Here is a 6,166-nt window from a genome sequence, read left to right on the forward strand (position 1 = left end):
AGTTCTCAGAGAAATGGATGTGTGGGATAGAAATTGTAAAATAGGAGCCTGGAATGTCTTATCATCTCAGAAGGTGAAAGATGCTACCAAAGACTTTGTCATGTCAAATGGACCTGGAAACTTGCGAAGAAGTTGCCACCAGGCAAAATGAGGCAATTGGAACAATAAAAATGTAATGGACTGAGATACTTCAGATGTGTTTAAATACTTGATGTGTTAATGATACTTTTTAAAAATTAATCACCACTGGAGAGTGATAGAGAATGGATTCATTATTTTGGAAAACTGGTTATAAAGAGGAAGAATCAAGCATGCACTTTTATTACTACATATATTGTGCCCTAAGAAAATTCAATAATTGATAAGGGGAGTTTCTAGAAGTACTAAAGCTAATAAATGGGGATGATATGATATAGAGCTAAAATATCTTGCAACCCTTAATCAGGGCTTCCCAAACTTTAATATATAATGAATCACCTAAGAAACCTATTTAAAGTAAAGACAGAGACAGAGAGAGGAAGAAGGAGGAGTAGGAAAAGGAGCAGAAGGAGGAGAGGAGAGGAGGGGAGAGAGGGAAGGGAAGGGAAGGGAAGGGAAGGGAAGGGAAGGGAAGAGAAGAGAAGAGAAGAGAAGAGAAGAGAAGAGAAGAGAAGAGAAGAGAAGAGAAGAGAAGAGCAGAGCAGAGCAGAGCAGAGCAGAGCAGAGCAGAGCAGAGCAGAGCAGAGCAGAGCAGAGCAGAGCAGAGCAGAGCTGACCAAACCTCTAAATCTAACTACCAGTTTACAGATAACACAGTGACAGGCGGTCATACCAAATGAAACCATTGATGTGCAGTCAGCACAATTATGCCTGAGTAAATACAGGTAAAAGCCCTGATTGCATGAACAAACTGAAGTTAAAAAGAAATAAACTGATAGAAGAAGAAAGAAAGAAGAGAAAGAGAAGGAAGAAAAAGAGGAAATGGAAAGAGGAGCAGAAGGAGAAAGGGCAAGGGAGGGGAGATGGCTCAGTCAGAGGGATGACTCAGTGGAATAAGCCCTTCCCTGGCAAGGGCAAGGACCTGAGTTCAATCCCTGATTCCGCAAAAAAAAAAAAAAAAAAAAGAGAAAGCTAGAGAGAGAAAGGGCAAGGGAGGAGTGGAAGAGGAAGGGAAAGAAGAAGAGAGGTAGAAATATACAGATTTTAAATTTAAAATCACATCAATCAATTGTAATACATAAACTTGCTTGTATTCTGATCCAAGGAAATGAACTGTCCACAATTAAATATATATGATTACTGGGGAAATTAATATATTAACTGGATATTTTAACAATATTAAGAAATAATGATTGTACTTAGGCATGATCATTTTATTGTGCTTTTAAACATGAGTATATTTTATTAAGGACAACTTATTATGTATGATGTATTTGTTTCAATATTTTTATGGTGCAGTGCATAAAGAGTTTTCAGAAACAGATATGAAACAAGTTAACCATAAATTATATTTGTAGAAGCTGGATAATGAGCATTGCTTGAATTTTTGTATAATAAATATCCACTGAAGGCACAAGAATTTGAGTGAAAAAAACTAATTCCAGATTTTTCTCTGGATAAAACTTTTAGCTAGCTCCTTCAGGAAAGATACCAAACTATTTGCTTATTCTTTATATATAAAATATAACCAAGTCTTAAAACAATGTGAAAGTGCCTAAGACATATCTGCGAAATATGTAAGGCTGTAAGGATGTTTCCTTTGATCAGAAAAACAAAGAGTAAATTCAAATGAAAAGCAGTTGACCTGGGCGCTGAACTATGTACTACTTCTGCAAGGTTTTCATCAGCCAGAATGTAGATGAGAACCCGACACCAAGGTCAGCAAACAAAGGAACTGAGAACAGAGAACATCTGACAGACTTAAAACAGTGAAACTCTTCACTCATTCAGTGCTATTGTAATGGAATATCTGAGACTGAGAAATGTATAAGGAACAGAGATTTCTCATAGTTCTGGAGTCCGAGAAGTCCAAGATCAAGGTGCCACCATCTGGTCAGGGTCTTCTGCCGGCGTCCATGGCAGAGGGATAGAGAAAGCCAAACCTGTCCTTTTCTAAGGAACCCATTCTTGTGGCAGCAAATCCAGGGGAGGTTTAGTGTGAAGGTGAAGCTGCAGCTGTGTGAGATGGCTCATGGGAAACTAGAGTAAGGAGGGTGGATGAGCAAACCCAAAACCCTGGGAGGGCCATCATCTATGTAGCAATGAATGCATAGGTGGACACAGTGTTGACCACAGGGCTCAGGGAGGGAGGGCCTGTTGGGATCTCCAGGACTGACCCAGCTTTCCTGCCTGCCATGATCGAAGGACAGGAGTGGGCAGAAATTCACTGACAAGTTATACTGGTCAGAGAGGGAGAGGAGGACCCAAACAGAATGGCGCTGAAAGGACAAGTAAAAGAAAGACTGAAAGGCTTCCCCTGAAGCTAGCAGAGTGGATTTGATCAGGGTGAATTTAGTGCAGAGACGAGGACAATGGAAAAAGATGAAATGGGAGCTCCATCAAGGAGAGCAATGGTTGCAGATGAGCAGATGTCAACCTGCAGAGGGTAGGCGAGAGCCAGAAAGTTCCGTCCTAATGGAAGGAAGGACATTACCAGAAAGGAGAGAGGAGACAGGAATGGCTTAAAAGCACAGGGCTACTGCATCTTATCCAAAATCCTTGGGCCAGATATATCTCTAGATTCAGAATTTTTCAGATTTAGAAAGCTAACCATGAGACAAATATAATTAATATATAACACCTGGGGAGGTCTTCATTGGCAAACATGCCAGCATTTCTGCAGAGAAATGTATGAATATTAACAGTAAGTTGGATAAGCAGCTTCACATCAAGTCAGGCCTGTTTGTGTCGCCAAATGAGATATGAAAAGATTTTGGATTTCACAGAATTGATTTCAGAGTCACAGGCAAAGCACCATGGGCTGGCAAAAGAAGAATGCTGAGAACAGAACTTCAGAGCTCTTATGCTGGGCAGATGGGAAAAGGGGAGAAGATTCAAATCAAGGATTGGGCATTACAGAAGGCAGAACAGAACTTACTGGGAAAGGGGGCAGCTGAAGGAAGAGGTGGAAGAGAAGTGCAGTGGGGAGAAAGGATGCTGAGGAGAGGCTCTGCAGCTGGAGCCAGAGCCAAGGTGCCAAGGATGTGGGTGCAGTGGGATTGGGGCTGACTGGGGTAAGTTAACTCCAAGAAAAACTTTAGAAGGACAGTGCAACTCACTGTGTTCTTTCTTACTTTCCCTGAGGAAAGCTACTGACAGCTTCTTCTGGAGTCATTTATAGGGAAGTTGTACTGAAAGATGGCAAAGGCTTTCCAAATGCCCACTTTCCATTGACCTCTCTAAGTGTTGGAATCACAGCCTGGGAGAGTCAGGGCACAAAGCTTCTAGTGGTCAATGCAGAACTTCTGCCCATGTGCTCTAGGAAGGGAAAGTCTGCAGCTCAGATGCACAACATCTGGCTTGACACCCTAAGACTTAGACACCTGCAGCCTCAGAGTGCTGCTTCTCATTTCCTGGGGACAAAGGATTCCTGGTTCTTGACTTGATCCTAAGAAAGGAAGAACAAGAATTACTGTGTCTAATGTACTTGGGAGATCATAGATGAAAGGAATGTCATAGGCTAGACACACAACTTACATGATAATCAAATGCTGCTTTATCATGAATTCTAGATTTAGCAGTAGGTGTAGAGATGGTCAAATAATATTTCATGTGATCTTATCAGACTTGAAAGATTTCTCCCCTTCACCCCAAGTTCTTCCTGAAAGATCTCATATGCAATGAACTCCTGTGTCCAGAAGTCTCTGGCCACAGAGGCAAGATGGGCAGGGAAGTAGGAGCCAGAGAATTCCAGCAAAGTGTTGGAAGGCAGAGCCAGACTCCAAGGACTGTCAGTGCTGCACCCTGCACTTCAGCAGAGTGGACAGAGATTACCAAGACATCATGTTAAACTACTCAGCTCCCTTTCAGAAAAGTCACGGGTGGAGTGCAGGAACAGCAGGCCCTGCACAGGGCTGTCAGGATGCCGCTGGCCAACACCATCCCCAGGGAGGGAGCGGGCTTAGGAACACCTGACAGCAGGCGTGGGAGCTGGTGTTGCAGCAGTTCCAACATATCATCAAGGGCTTCAGCCAAGTTAATGAGAACCAGAGCTGCAGACCAAAGCACTTATTTTCAAAATACCTATTTTTCAAAGATTTTGCATTTTAAATTAAACCAGATGAGTAATTGTATCCTAGCTTCAGAATACATTCTGGAGAAGAAAATTCTTGTCCCATAATTTGAGAAAGAAAATCATGAAAGCAGCGAGTGGAAAGGAGAGTAGAGTCCTCAGCTGCCCAAGCCCAAGCTATAGCAGCTGTCAGGTGACCTTGGCCAGGCAGAGAAGCAAAGGCCCAGGGAAGTTTCCAGACCACCACTACTTTTTCCTCCTCTGAAAAACCAAGTTCACCTTGCAGGGTGGCCTATTTCCTTCTATGGAAGGCAGGAGCTGGTGACTGGCTAGTGTTGGAGGAGTTCTTTCAAGCACTGTTTTATGCCCCTGAAAGGGATGCATCTGTATTGCTGGTACAAGCAAATATTTTTCCTTTATTTCTTTTAGTTGTTTTCCTTTCATTGTTTTTAATTTTCAGAAGCTGTATATTACTCTAAATCGCCATCTCCAGAAAAATTGGATAAATTAATGATAGGCCCTCAAACCACACACTCTCGCAGACCTAACTGTTGTATTCCTCCTTTAATCTGATGGCATGGTATCCAGAAATAGTTGTTTCTAGAATAGTCTCATGTCTTTCAAATCAATTAAGGATCTGTCAATGAAGCTTAGCTTTTCTGAAGAAGACATGCATGTTCCACTTAACCATCATGCAAAGTACACAAGGAGGGGATGTAGACAGCACATGGAAACCAAAAAAGAAGTAGAAAGCAATGGAGTCCAGAGAGCTGTGGGTTAGGCTCCCCCTCCAAAACTGTTGCCTGTGTGGCCATTTGAGGGCTGACGAAAAGTTGACATATCCAGTACTCTACCATGCATCAGGCTGTGCACTCAGAAAGCATCTTTTCTAGCATGCATACTTTAAGACTAGGGCCAAGATAAGAAGACTAAAGCAGCATGAAATTAATTGGCCTTTGATGCCTTGAAATGAGCAAGCACTAGCAAACCAAAGCCTGTCAAACTCCAAAGTCATTTCTCTTAAGATTCAGATTTGCAATATGACCATTACAGCAAACTAGGCCCCCAAGAATTTAGCATTAATTAAATACTTGGAATTAACTAATTAGCATACAGCAGTAATATAATGAAAAGAGGATGGAAGGGCATCTGGTTCTAAATTCACATTTTTCTCTGACTAGTGACCTTAAAGAAGTCATCTAAATTCTGTTTCAATTACCTACACTAAAATTAATTATGGCATCTATTTCTTAGTTTAGCTGTCAAGGTTATATGAGAAAATGAGAAGTAAAGGCATCTTTCACTGAAAATCTCAGCAAGTGATAGGTTAAGTTACACAAAAAAGTACAGTAAAATCTTAGTTTGTGAGTAGCATCCATTCTGAAACATGCTTGTAACCTGAAGCACTCCTATATTAAAGAGAATTTTCCCATAAAAAGTAAGGCAAACGAAGATGATTACACAACCCAAAAATATTCATATAAAGTGAACTACAATATTACAATACAAAATAATAAAGAAAGTGCACACTATAAAGAAAAATAAACAAATTAATCTATGTCTACTTTCAAAAACCCTCACACCTGATATGAAGGAGACACATGAGAAAAGGGCTGCTGTGGAGGATGACTTTTGCTGTCACCAGCGGAATCACTATTCTCTGCTGCCTAAGTTGAATCTTTTTCTTTTTATGGAACTTTAATATGGAACGTATCCAATGACACTTGCTTTTACCTTTTTAAGGATTTCATGGAAGTATGACATTCCATTGTCATTAAATGGATTCATCCATAGAAGAAATGGACAGATTCCTAGAAAGGTACAAACTACCAAAACTGAATCGACAATATATAACCACTCTCATCTTTTCAATGAAAATTACAGTACTCTTAAAAAAGAGATCCTAGAGGATTTCAGAAAATGGAAAGATATCCCATGCTCCTGGATAGGAAGAAC

This window comes from Octodon degus, unplaced genomic scaffold (assembly GCF_000260255.1).
Source record: "Octodon degus isolate 3935 unplaced genomic scaffold, OctDeg1.0 scaffold00134, whole genome shotgun sequence".
Classification (NCBI taxonomy): Eukaryota; Metazoa; Chordata; class Mammalia; order Rodentia; family Octodontidae; genus Octodon; species Octodon degus.